This window comes from Zalophus californianus, chromosome 9, assembly GCF_009762305.2.
Source record: "Zalophus californianus isolate mZalCal1 chromosome 9, mZalCal1.pri.v2, whole genome shotgun sequence".
In the NCBI taxonomy this organism is placed as follows: Eukaryota; Metazoa; Chordata; class Mammalia; order Carnivora; family Otariidae; genus Zalophus; species Zalophus californianus.
The window spans coordinates 123,113,458-123,126,653 of NC_045603.1; the positions used below are offsets into that span (position 1 = coordinate 123,113,458).

The 13,196-nt window shown below is 40.5% G+C and overlaps 1 pseudogene; it reads left to right on the top strand.

The window, feature by feature from the left end:
• Window positions 1–5,948: 5,948 nt before the first annotated feature.
• Window positions 5,949–6,957, top strand: LOC118357366 (annotated as a pseudogene).
• The last annotated feature ends 6,239 nt before the right edge of the window (window positions 6,958–13,196 follow it).

Sequence of the window (13,196 nt, forward strand, 5' to 3'; positions counted from 1 at the left end):
GCCACATGCCCCTTCCATCTTGGGGTCTCACCATCCTCTGGTTTCAAGTTGAGCCAGTCTATTAGAGGAAGAAATCAACCAGAAGTAAAACAGTTTACTTTTACTTACATTCCACTGGACAGAACTAGCCACATGGTGAATCTAACTGGAAGAGAAGCTGAGAAATGAAGAGTTGCACACGGATAAGGGTGAGTATTAACAAGGTATAGTTTGGTCTTAACAAGTAATTCTGCTTTTGACACATGGTCTTCATGATTTAGCTAAAAAGACTATTTCCTTTATAGCTATTGGATTCAGCCCAGACACGTTTAAAATACACTCTCAGAAGCCCATAGCTTTGCATTTATATTCTTTGGCATTGTGCTCCAGGATATACTTAAGGTATTGTATTATTTATTGCCATATAACAAATTACCTCAAAAGTTAGCAGCTTGAGACAGAAAACATTTATTATCTCAGCTTCTGCAATCAGGAATTTGGATGTGGCGGGCTGCGGTCTTTCCTGACCTTGCAGTCACACTGTTGGCTGGGGTAAGGACACATCTGTGATTATTGGCAGGATTCAGTTCCTCACAGGTTGCTGGACGGAAGGCCTCAAGTCCCTCACTGGCTCACTGGTTCCTCACTGGCTCAGTTCCTCACTGGCTGTGAGGAGGACTTTCTCATTGCCTTACACAGGTACCTGTCCACAGGGCAGCTTACAACATGGCAGCTGGCTTCCCTTTGACCAAGTGAGCAAGAAAACAAGAGGGAGCAGCCAAAGATGGAAGGCAGTCTTTTGTAACATAATCCAGAAGTGGCAGTTATGGTTGTCATCTTCTAGTCATTAGAAGCGAGTCTCCAAGTGCAGCGCACACTCAAGGGGAAGGGACCACGCACGGACACAAATACTAGGAGGCGGGGATCATTGGGGGACCTCTTAGAGACTACTTACCACTGGTGTTCTTCCAGGACACCTTGGTTTTGGTCATCCTGTTTCAACTGTTTTGTTTCTTATTTTCTTCTCAAGTTTAGATCGATAGAGTTACTTTAGTGTTATAAATCAGATAAGATTTAGAACCCTGGCTTGGTATTCTTCTCAGGCCATGATGGCGAAGATGGCCTATAGATGATGGAAATTGTGAACAATCAGTTTATGAAAATTATAGTAGATTCAAGTTGTACAACCATCTAAAAAGGACAAAGTATAGCCTTTTTCAACTATCAAGTACTGCTTTAGTTATGTTGGGTATACTTTCCTAGTTAATCCTTCATAGGACTAGCTAGTTTTTAAAATTCCATCTGATATTTCTCTGTCAATTAAAGTATCTTTGGAGAAGTGAAATGGACTTACATGGCTTCCCATCCATGAGGAGTCAGGAAGTTCAGTTTTTTCACATGCCCAGAGTTGGGGAGAACCAGAAATGTTTGCAAACAACACTAATCACCCTCCCCCCTTAACCTTCTCGAATATTACTATGAGGAAATCTTTTCTTGATTTCCAAGTTGAAGGCCAAATAATCCTATTAATATATTCATATTTGGGTTTGTAATAATAATAATTCATATTCTTTCTTAATACTCTATTCTTGGAACTGCCATCCAAACTGCTTGGACCTTCAGGTCCTCTAATAATAGGTTTTGATGAAGCCTAGACATGTTTGTTTGTCACCAGGAATCTCAAACTGTGTGTCATTAGTATTTGTGCAAAGTCTGGTAAATGGGACCTGGATGTTTCTTATGTGTCTCTTAATATCTAAATTCAGAAGTCACTGGTTTTTATATGTTTTCTAAATTCTAAGATGTTATATAATATATAGATATTTCAGCTATATTGTATTAAACAATACAAGGGCTAACTCGCTTAGAATTTCTTTTAAAATACATGAAGTTTTAATCTCTGAGAATTTTGATAATCCTATATATAGTTGCATAGAAAGTATAACAACAAAAAATATTGTTTTATAATAATCTTTCTCACTCTTTACAATAGAGTTTTATTTTCTGGTCTCCATGCCTAATCTCATTCTCTCCTTGGCCTACACTCTATCGGTGTGAATATTTTAACAGGAATTGAGCTTGTAGCATTGCTCTGTTCACAACCCTCCAACGTCTCCCAAAAAGCTTGGAATAAAAGTGAAAGTCCTTGCTATGGTGCTGTATCTGGCTACATCTCTAATTTGGTATCTTACCCCTTCCCTCTTAGGGGCTCACTGGTTGAATGCCATGGCCTCCTCAGTGGGCGATGGGCTCACCGGGTGTGAGCCTCATGACCTTTCCTCTGGTTGCCTCTTCTCTCTTCCCATGGGTCTTCACAAAGGTCTTCATTCATAGCTCTGCTTCAAGTTAAAAAAATATATATATACACATAGAGAACTTCCCTGACCAGCCTTTCCCTTCCTATTAACCTTCTTCTGCTTTCCTTTATAACATGCTTCACTGATATTATACTGTATACACAACCGAAAGTTTCATGAAAGTAGGAACTGTGCTTTAGTGTTTTAGTCACTGTTCCATCCGCAGCACCTAGGACACCAGCTGGCACATTCTAGGAGTCAACTGGACTTAGAAGATCCTTCCAATAACGTAATTTTAAAGGCACTCAAATCTAAAAGGAACCCCCAAGACGGTGAGAACGTTCTTCTCCCAGCACTGTAAACCCCGTCCCTAACAAAGTGCCTGCCTCCTAATAGTCTTTACAGAAGTATCTGTAGTTGAAATAAATGAACAAATGCCTAAATTGAAAGGAATCGGTACTATTGCTTCTTAAAATGTGTAATAAACTCCTTTTTCTCAGCTAATAATGGCTTCCAATGCATGCCCAACCAAAAAAACAAAACACAGAGATATGTAAGTGGAGAAAGTCTGGCAAAGCTTCCTGAAAGGCATCCCTGAAAAGCGCTCTTAGTGGAACTACTCTAATCCTATAGTACAAAAGCCACATATCACTGAAATTCCCTTGAAGAAATGACCCTAAGATCCCTCTGATGTCACAGTCAGAACCCAGAGGAGAAGACAAATTCCTGGTGTGCCTGCCCCTCTTCCCTGTTCTTCCGCCTGACAGAAAAGGCTCATCGATCACAGTGTCTTTCCTTCCACACGCAGACTTGGCCTCAGAATCTTCAGCAAGTCTCTCTTAGAAGCCACAGCTGCCCATCCTCCAGACAATGGTTATTTGTCATTGTTGCTTGGATTCGTCAGTCATAGGCAAATGATCAGAGACTGAGAAAGCACAGACTCTATCACTTTTGTCTGTTACCTAAAACAAAACATATAGACCTTGGACCTCAATAGAAGCAAACCTAAAATCCAGATATTGGTCTATATTACTTTCTCCATATTAGTGGATAGAGTGGTCTTCATTTTGGAAACATGAAATCCAAGCTTTTTGTGGGAAAAACGTGATCCCTCTTCAAAAGATTAAACTTCAACTCTCGAGTACATCTCTTGAGATGTTTTATATCCAAGCTTTGAAGGTAACCTGTGTTCAAGTCCATTCAAATTCATAAATATTTACTGAATGTCTGCTCTATGGAAAATGTATTCCCTGGTAGGAATCAGTTATTAACATATGGAAGAAAGCTAATAGATCCCCCATGGCAATTGTATTCAGAAATGACATTTCATAATATCATAAACTCTTATAAATGATTGCTTATGGGGCTAATGTAAATCTCATCTTTCAGATGTGACTAATCCAAAATTCCTAAAAACTAAGGCAAGTCTATTCTAAAGTTTGTTGTTGAAATTTCTTTGGGGAAAAAATATGTTAGTAAGCAAATTTGTAGCATAAGGGCAAATGTAACAGTATTTTTAACCTACATAAGAGAATAGTTTTCAGGGACTCCAGCAACATTTATTAAGTAGCAACAATAAAGGTAAATTAACAACAAGTCTTTATCTGTCCATTAAAGCTAGTCTATCAGGATCTACATTTTGGCAAAATAATAAGCAATTTATTCAAAATAACTTAGTAGCTTAAGAACATCAAACATTTTGGATTTAAAAAAAAAATTCACTGTTCAGATTTTCTACTAATGCACCTTGCTTCTTCTTCCTGTGACTTTGGATTGGTCAACTTGTTATCCATACAAAAGACATTTTTAGATATATGTTCAGTCTTTCAGTTACAAAATCACTAAGAACTTTTCTGCAATAGAAACCTTCAATTAAATGACCAAGAGGCTTCAACAGTGCAAAATGAAATCCTGTTCTGCCATCTAGAGGACACATACTAACTGCCTAGAAAATATTTTAAATCTTAATATCTCCTGAAGTTTAAAATATACAGACACTCTGTTTATAAGAAGGATGGTGGGGGGCGAATTGTGAAAGAGATTGTTTCTTTTTCTCTATGACACTATCAGATTTCACCACAGAAAAAACAATTGTTTCTAAAGAACTGTAGACTTGGGGGGGCCCTGGGTGGCTCAGTCAGTTAAGTGTCTGCCTTTGGCTCAGGTCATGATCCCAGGGTCCTGGGATAGAGTCCCGCATCGGGATCCCTGCTCCGTGGGGAGCCTGCTTCTCCCTCTGCCTCTGCCACTCCCCCCGCCCCCCCGCCACTCGTGTTCTCTTGCTCACTCTCTCTCTCTTTCTCAAATGAATAAAATCTTAAATAAAAATAAACTGTGAATTAGGTATGTATCAAGTTGAGATGTACACCTTGCCAAATTCACTTGGCCCCAGCTGGCCTCCAAGGACTTGGCCACCTGCAAATGCAGAGCCCCACCTTGAGTACGTCTCTAAGAACATGGTCCTGGCCTGTTGATGCATCAGCTTAAACTGAAGCTTTTTTGTGATGGTTTCCACCAAAATTTTCTGTCCCACATTTTAACATTTTCTAAATTACCCGTCCAAATATATATACCCAGCATTAAGCAGCATTATAAATTGCAATGTGGCATTTTACAGGTACAAAGTATTTGCTTTTCAGAGTATACTACAACCTAATATACACTTTTTTAAAAAATCAGGAACAGATGGCCATCCATATAATCAAAGAGCTTCACAGCTAAAGAGGACAGTAAGATAATCTTCAATCTCTTCATCTCCAGGGGAAGAAACTGAGGTCAACAAAGATTCTATGCTCTGTTCAACATCACACATTGGTTATTGGTGCTTTCACTAACACCCACATTGCCCAATCTAAGTCCAGTTTTTTTTTTTTCCAGTTCATTTACTTATTCATTCAACGAGTATTTAATACATGCCTACTATGGGCTAAGCATTGTGATAGGAACTGAGGGGGAATGCCACATGAAGGAGACACAGTCCCTGCTCTCTATGAGCTAATAGTCTGCTGGGGATGAAACATTAATCAATCATATATAATTATAAAAATACAGGGGACTAAGAAAGAGTTTACTGGAAGCAGGCTTGGTCCACTCAAGAGATCAGGTATGGCTTCTCTAAAGAAGTCATTTTTAAACAGAGATCCAAAGGATAAGCAAAGCAGAAAGAAAGAGCATTCCCAGGAGGGTAAACAGCCCAGGCAAAGGCTCCGGAATGGGAGGAGGCCCGATGCTCTTGTGGAACTAAAAGATTAGCGGGAAAAGGGTATGGCTGAGTGTGCAGGGGTCTCATCATCTGGAGACAGATGACAGACAATGAGCAAGCCACAAGGAGTTTCAAGAAGGGAGAATTAATCTGATTTGTGCTTTTGAAAGATTGCTCTGGATCCATGAGTGACAGAGAGAAAGGAACCAAGAATGGACTGAGCACAAGACCAATTAAGAGACCACCTGTGACAATAACTTGTTGTACAGCAGTGTCATGGCAGAAGACCAGTCCCACGGGACCGTGGTCTGTGTCAAAAGTGTCTCCTGGAGTTGGGCAGTACACTGCCTATGCTACCGTACTTCAGTCCTGGAAGAGGGAAAACAGAGAGTGATATAGACTCCGCCCCTCCCCCCCAAAATCATATGCAATGGTATAAGGAGGTGGGGTCCTTGGGAGGTGACTAGGTCATGAAGGTGGAGCCCTCAGGAATGGGATTTATGTCCATTAGGAACCCCAGAGAGCTCCTGCACCCCTTCTACCACGTAAGGACATAGGGAGAACATGCCCTCTCTGAACTAGGAAGTGGGTCCTCAATAGACAACAAATCTGCCGGGGCCTTGGTCTTGGACTTCCTGCCTCTACAACTGTGAGAATTAAATATCTGTGGTTCAGGTGACCCAGTCGATGGCATTTCTTTACAGCAGCCTGAATGGAAGAGGAGTGATGAATAGGTGGAGCAGGGAGGATTTTTAAGCTGGGGAAACTCCCCTGTAGGATACTATACAGGTTGGGTACATGTCATTATATTTTTGTCAAAACTCTTAGAATGTACAACAACCGAGAGTGAACCCTAAGATAAACCATGGACTTTGAATGATAATGATATATCAATATAAGTTCGTTAACTGTAGGGAATGTACCACTCTAGTGGGGCTACTGATGGTGGGGAAGGCTGTGCATATGTACGGGGCAAAGGGTGTATGGGAAATCTCTGTACCTTCTACTCCATTTTGCTGTGAACCTAAAACTACTCTTTAAAAAAAACCTACTACAGCTTTTTTTAATCAGGGAACCGCCAACGTGGGCTGCACTCGCACCAAAACTATGAAGGTGGTAGACTGGGTCATCATGGAGAAGTACTACAAGCGCCTGGACAACAGCTTCCACACCAACAAGCACATGTGTGAGGAGATCACCATTATTCCCAGCAAGAAGCTCCGCCACCGGACAGCAGGCTACGCCACACATCTGACGGAGCAGATTCAGAGATACCTAGGAGAGGTAGCTCCAACCAGCTGCAGGACAAGGAGAGAGAATTATGTTCCTAAGGTCTAAGCCCTGGATCAGAAGATCGCTGCAATAGATGGTGACCCTAAGGAACCGCTGAAGCTCTTGGGCTTTGGCGGTGGATCCACCCTGCAGGTCACTCAGCCTACAGTTGGGATGAATTTTAAAAGACCACGTGGAGTTGTTTGAGTATTTCTGCTGTGCTTGTAATATTTTCAATAAACCTCAGACAATGACAAATCTGCTAAAGAAAAAAAGAAAAGGGTGGGGTGCCTGGGTGACTCAGTTGGTTAAGTGTGGGACTCTTGATTTTTGGCTCGGGTCATGATCTCAGGGATGTGAGATCCAGCCCCAAGTTAGGCTTCTGTGCTGGGGGCAGAGCCTGCTTGAGATTCTTTCTCTCCTTCTCCCTTCCCACCCCCTCAAACTCGAGAGCACGCACCCTCTCTTTCTCTCTCTTTAAAAAAAAAAAAAAAAAAGGAAGGAAGGAAACAAAAGGGCTACTTCTGGCAATGGTTAGATTCGCCTTCCATCATACCTGCTTGCTGGGAATACACAAGGCTTTCACCCACTCTCAGGGTATTCACGGTCTCAGGGTATTTTACCAACTCTCAGGGTATACCCTGGTTTACGTCTCATTCACACTCACCACTAGCCTGGAGATATAGAGTTGCCTCAAAGCCTAGACATTGTACTTTTCCAGGCTCTTAGATGGGAGTCGGCCAACCTAACTCTCTTTCCTGGAGTGACTCTAGCAAGCTTGGATTGTGGTGGCTAATCTCATGTTTTCAACAGGAATTCCCAATCAATGTTAAGCCAAAGCAACCCTTCTTTTCCCTTTCCGGGGTTCACTTCCATCCATGGTAAGATGAGCCCCACCCTTTCCCCTCCATCTACTCTCTCAGCCTTTCCTACAGAAATAGTAACAGTCTCACTTTGATGAAGGAAGAGGTCATCAGTCTGAAACAGATCTTTCTTTCAAAGCAAGAAAGAATCTGACTTATAAGCCAGTGGTTTTCCTAACATGCCTTAGCATCACCTGAAGAGCTTGTTGACATACAGATTACTGGGCCCCAACCTCCAAAGTTTCTAATTTGATAGATCTGTGTTCCTAACAGGTTCCTAGGTGATGCCGACACTATGCACTGGGAACCACTACGCTAAGCATTAGTCTCTATGAACAAAGCACAAGGTGATCTTATATACAGTCTGGATGGAATTCAGAGATTGGGAGAATTTCAGACTCTTTATCAAATTCCCCCAATGTGGAAGCATGTTATTGATTGGTTGGTTATTGATTGGCTGACTTTCCAAAGCACTGAGCCATCACTAACTGACTGTCAAAGTCATATGTACCGATGTGAGGCTATCAATGATTGACTAGGGTTGGTTTGAGTTTCGTGCTGACCTGTGGGATTACAGCAAAAGGACAGTCTCTTTTTCTTGAATCTGGAGCATAAAACCTTTTTATTCTCACCTTCGTAGGCACATAGATTGCTCTTCCCCCTTAAAAAGCAGGGGTATCCAGTTTCTCCCACAAGGAAGTGCGTCGAAATCGGTCTCTGAATGGAAGAGACCACCAAGGGGAGACTCGCTGGAAATGCACGGCTCTATCCACAGACGGGGGTCCACTGGTGTCTCTGGAAATTATGGGTCATTGGCATCAGCATCCACGGCTGCTGAGGATTTCATTAAAGTAAAATTTCATTCAGTAAAATGTATCAGTGCTGAGTTTTGCTTCTCTTTGTTTTTCCTTATTAGCTTATATCAGAACAATCTCTATACCACAGGATCCAGGAAATAAAAGACACAGATGAGAGACGAAAGCTTTTTCCCCAACACATCTCTCCTTATCGCAATAATGTGCAAACCCTTCTCTGAGGAGCTCTGTGGGTTCTTTTGGGGAGAATCAGTCACAGCCCCAGGCCCACCATTCGGAGGCAGAAGATGGCCTTGAATACGTTCAGTGAGAGTGGTGGCCATAACCCAGGGAAGGCGGCCATTTTCAGGGAGGAACACTGCAGAGACTGAGAAGACAACGACCGGTAGTGAGGACATATGTTCACCTTATTTATTAAGTTGCACCATCATTTTATGGACTTTATGCAACTTGCAAATTCACAAAAACAAGGAAATTATAATGCCAATGAGGAAGGAAGGAACAGAAAAGAACAGGTTTCAAAAGAGAACCACTGTTTTTCTTTACTTTTACTTCTGTTTCGTTTTTAAGCAGACGAATTTAGAGAGTCCTTATTTAGTTCCATCAGGCACATAGTTAAGATTCCCCCGAGAATGAGAATCCTTCTTGCAGCCCCGTCTGCCTCTTCTGAGCACAAGATCTCTGTTCAGGATCCAAACTCTAGCCAAGGGACTTCCATTATGTCTGTGCCTCCTTAGCGGGCAAAGCGTACTGGTAGGGAACTTCTCCATGTCCCTTTCATTCTGTTATTAGGAGAAAAGGAAGCCAGTATGAAAAGCTTCTAGAACTTTCTCCATGATAGTTAACAACTCTAGAATGACAGACACCTGTTTTGAATCCTGGCTGTGCTGCTTACTAACCTTGTGACTTTCGGCAGGTCACTTTACCTCTCAGAGTCGGCTTCCTAACTGTGCAATAGGAATAAATACTTTTGCCTTCATAAGGTTGTTGTAGCAAAATGAGCTAATATAATAGAGCGGTTAGCAAAGGACGTGGCATGTGGAATGCTCAAAATGGTATATGTTATTTTAACTCATGACAATTAGTTATCTGATCCTCTCAAACACATTCTTAAAAACTGTGGCTTACCGAGATATCCATCAACAGATAAATGGATAAAGAAGAAGTGGTATATATATATATATATATATATATATATATATATATATATATACACACACACAGTGGAATATACACACACACACACACACACACACACACACACACACACACACACACAATGGAATATTATGCAGCCATCAAAAGGAATGAGATCTTGCCATTTGCAACGACATGGATGGAACTGGAGGGTGTTATGCTGAGCGAAATAAGTCAAAGAAAGAAAGACATGTATCATATGACCTCACTGATATGAGGAATTCTTAATCTCTGGCAACAAACTGAGGGTTGCTGGAGTGGTGGGGGGTGGGAGGGATGGGGTGGCTGGGTGATAGACATTGGGGAGGGTATGTGCTATGGTGAGCGCTGTGAATTGTGTAAGACTGTTGAATCACAGACTTGTACCTCTGAAACAAATAATACATTACATGTTAAAAAAAAGAGAGAAGAAGATAGCAGGAAGGGAAAAATCAAGGGGGGGGAATTGGAGGGGGAAATGAACCATGAGAGACGATGGACTCTGAGAAACAAACTGAGGGTTCTAGATGGGAGGGGGCAGGGGTGTGGGTTAGCCTGGTGATGGGTATTAAAGAGGGCACGTTCTGCGTGGAGCACTGGGTGTTATACGCAAACAATGAATCATGGAACACTACATCACAAACTAATGATGTATGGTGATTAACATAACAATAAAAAATAAAAAATAAAATAAATAGAAAAAAAAAACTGTGGCTTACATCTCATCTATCTACCAATTCCCCAGTAACTGTCTACTGGCTTCCCATTTCCTGTTGGCTCAGCAACTGGATCCAGTGCCAGAAATAATCCTGTTTTTTTTAAATGGGCAGAATTCAATCAGCTGTAATTTAAATAGAACACGAAAATAATTCAGAATAGAATCAAACAATAAATAGATTAGACAATTGCTATCAAGTATAAAGTTTCCTGACTTCAAGTTACATACTTCAGGTCATCTACCAAAAAAGGTGATTAAGGAGAAAGAAATGACAGAATAACCAACCTCATCTGGAAGGCATGGATTCTCCACCACAGAATTCATGTTATATTTGTTTCTGTGCCAGAAGAATCCTCTTGGGTAACTACAGCACCAAGTCACAAAATCTCCTCAAAAATCTCAGCCCCTAATATGAGAAGTTAACTTTGCTTAGGACTATATAATTGTTTTCTCAGCGGGAAGGGTCCTTTTTAATTAAAGAAGGGTCTTTTAAACCAAGAATCAATATACGGAGGTTAAGTAAGTCAAACCCATAGTATAATGCTTTTGGGTGAGGTTTAAGAATATCCTATGCCTACTTAGTATGTAGAATATGTGTAATATTTAAGATTTGTCGTATTAAAGAATCTAACACGCTAACTTATGATTCTAACTTAAAATACATGAATGGATACATGATTTTAGATTTGTCGGTTTTAAGTTAAAAAGTTATAGGAAAATTTGCTAAGGATGAATATATAAGAAAGCAAGGATCTATTACATTTAACACACTTGTTAGATTTGCTAGAATTAACTGAGTACATGGGAAGGTTTAGTCAGATCTGAAGTATTTAAAATATTCAAGTATATCTTTAGATACACTTTAAAATTGTTTAAGATGATTTAATTATTTTTTAAAGATTTTATTTATATTTATTTGAGAGAGCACGAGCAGGGGTGGGGGATGGGAGGAAGGACAGATGGAGAGGGACAAGCAGACCCCCCGCTGAGCGCAGAGCCCAACTGAGAAGCGGAGGCTCAGTCCCACCTTGAAACCGTGACCTGACAGGAAGTCAGACACTTAACTGACTGAGCCACCCAGGCGCCCCTCATTAACTATGTTCGATAATGGACTAAATAATAGTTTCCTTGAAACCAACTCTTAGAACTATGACCATTTTAATAGTTATTTATAAGTTGAATTTAAGATTATAAATTGGACCTCTGAAGGTAGTTCAAAAGGTACAAACTTCCAGTTACAAGATAAATCAGGGCTGGGGATGGAATGGACAACATGATTCCTATAGTTAACACTGCTGAAGGGTATATTTGGGAACGCTGCTAAGACAGTAAACTCTAAAAGTTCTTATCGTAAGAAAAAAACTTTTTCCTTCTTTTTTGTATCTGTATGAGATGATAGATGTTAACTAAACTTACCACGATAATCATTTCACAATGTATGTAAGTCGGGTCCCTATGTTATATACCTTAAACTTATACAGTGCTGTATGTCAATTATGTCCCAATAAAATTAAAACAAAAAAAGTTGAACTTAAAAATGTAAGGAAAAATGAGGTTTTAAAATTTATAAAGCTTGATTTATGTAATACCTAACTAGTTTTTTTTTTTTTGTTTTTTTTTTCTGTCCGGAAGAGCCACAAAAACCACACATCTCTGCTAGATTTTCTCTAGTTCACTGATCTTTATTTATTTATTTGTTTTAGATTTTATTTTTATTTTTCGACACAGAGAGAGAGAACTTCTGCAAGCAGGGGGAGTGGGAGAAGCAGACTTCCCACCGAGCAGGGAGCCCAATGTAGGACTCAATCCCAGGACCCTGAGACCATGACCTGAGCTGAAGGCAGACGCTTAATGACTGAGCCACCCAGGCGCCCCTAGTTCACTGATCTTTAATAGTTTGGGAAAACACATATGGTCCTGTAATCATTTCCTACTGCTGCTGTAACAAATTATCACGGATTTAACGGCTTAAAAGAACAAAAATGTATTCCAGAACTATAGTTTACAATCCAGTTGCCAGCAGGACTGCATTCTTTGTGAAGGCTTCCGGGGACAAGTTTTTTTCTCTGCCTTTCTCAGCTTCCTGTGCTAAAGGTGTCCTGAACCAAAACAGTCTCTCATGTGACACACGGCTGCTTCCTGAATCAAGTGTAATATGGGGCAAGTTCTGCAAAGCTACCAAACCGCTGCCCAGAGAGCGTTCTAGTTTGGTTTCCCAGTAGCTCTTGGTTACACAAGATGGTCTGCATCATTAGTCTGGTTTGAACCATCCTGGGTTTTGAGATGGCGAGTTAGAGAACCTGTTTTGCACTAGTTGGATATTTATACTAGATTTCACCCTTTTTCACCAAAAAAGTTCTGTCACTTGGTTAGCTGATTCCCTTCCCTGCAGCCCACTTTGTATTCCATATTTCGATAGGCCAGGGTTTTAATAAAATTAAAAAAAAATTCTTTTAAAAATGTATCCAAAACTTGGAAATAAGACGGAAAGATTACTATGCTCTTTCAAAGTCTTACTAGGGCATCGTCTACCAAGTCTGCTGAAGAATCATCTGACTTTCTACAAGATGATGCAGCTCTGTTTGAGCTACTATTTACTATCAGTTAGGACCCAGAATCTATATAAAATTAGTTGGAAACATGAAGACAATGTAAGTTTTTCTAATGTGTACTCCTTTGAATCAGATTTATAGCCTGCTGTTTCCTTAATTACCAACTTAAATAAATCTTTGACAAGTGCTCACTACGTAGTTAAGTGGGAGTTTTAGACTTTACAAAAATATACTTTCACATCAGACTTTTTGGTTTAGAAAACAAAAAACTCCACTCCCATGAAGCACATTCCAAGTAGGCTTAGGCTAGGGATGAGAAAAT